The sequence below is a fragment of the Prionailurus viverrinus genome, chromosome B4 (genome assembly GCF_022837055.1).
Source record: "Prionailurus viverrinus isolate Anna chromosome B4, UM_Priviv_1.0, whole genome shotgun sequence".
Classification (NCBI taxonomy): domain Eukaryota; kingdom Metazoa; phylum Chordata; class Mammalia; order Carnivora; family Felidae; genus Prionailurus; species Prionailurus viverrinus.
Genome location: NC_062567.1, coordinates 4,786,665 through 4,787,780, shown reverse-complemented (window position 1 = coordinate 4,787,780; position 1,116 = coordinate 4,786,665). Strand labels below are relative to the sequence as shown.

At 47.5% G+C, this 1,116-nt stretch overlaps 1 non-coding gene across 1 annotated transcript; it reads left to right on the top strand.

Annotated features, from left to right (window-relative positions):
• Positions 1-520: 520 nt before the first annotated feature.
• Positions 521-704, top strand: LOC125171471 (U2 spliceosomal RNA). The gene has a single exon (XR_007154371.1). It is a non-coding gene; the product is annotated as a U2 spliceosomal RNA (small nuclear RNA).
• The last annotated feature ends 412 nt before the right edge of the window (positions 705-1,116 follow it).

Sequence of the window (1,116 nt, the reverse complement as noted above, 5' to 3'; positions counted from 1 at the left end):
AACAAAAACAAAATTCCAGACTTGAAGGTCTGAAAGTCAAAGTTGCACTTACTAATACCATTTTTTAGGAAGCGCTTTGAGCCTATCGAAGTGAAGACTCCCCCGATATCTTCTTTTGTAATGAAATTGAAAAATCTTTGTCTACTACAGAGAATTTCCATACAAAGTCCACAGATCTTCCACACTGGAGAATCATTTGCAATTTCAACTGATTTGTTTTACAAACCCGATCCCTAACAACTTTGGGTGACCATAGCTTTGGCTAATTCAGGCATTGTGAAAGAGTCTTAAACCGCATCTGTTACAAATATCTTGCAAGGATAAACCAGAATTCAGGGAGTTCCGATCATCTCATTTGCCAAAGACGCTTCCCAGTAAAGGTTAAGAAGTTGAGTATACAGAAATATCTATCATCCAGAGGAGGTCTTGAGATAGTGAAACATGCTTCTACATGTGTACTTCATAGAGTTGGCGATCTAAGATGGACACGATTGAGTTCGGGATTAAGAATTGGGAGATACTCGCTTCCCCGCCTTTTGCCCAAGATCAAGTGTAATCTCTGTTCTTATCAGTTTAATATCTGATTCGTCCTCTATTGAGGACAATGTATTAAACGGATTTTGGAGCAGGGAGACAGAACAGGGGTTTGCTCCAGTCGCTCTACGCATGGACCTGATGTTACTTCCAGGAACGGTGTGCACCACCCCCAAGGGCACCAGTATCCCTGCAAATGGCAAGCTGCTTCTGGCTTTTGAAGCCATCCCATGGAGCCATGCCCAGAGGAGGAGGCCCACTGGTTTCCTTGCGGTCCTGCAGCAGAGGCCGGGCAGGAAGCCAAGTAGCCAAGCTCTAGTGTGCCCATGAGCACCTAAGGCCTACCTTCTGCGTGGGACCGCACGTGTCCACCGTCACATGTCAGCTGACCTGTGTGTTTGTGGCCACCAGACTCAGTCTCACCACATCACATCTGCTACAGGAAAGTCCCGGCCTCCCCCTCTCTCCTGGTGTCTCCATCTCTCCCCTGTGTCACCCTCTTGCCCCCCCAGGAAGAATTAGAAGATAGATGTTGGGGGGCGCCTGGGTGGTGCAGTCAGTTAAGCGTCCGACTTCAGCCAG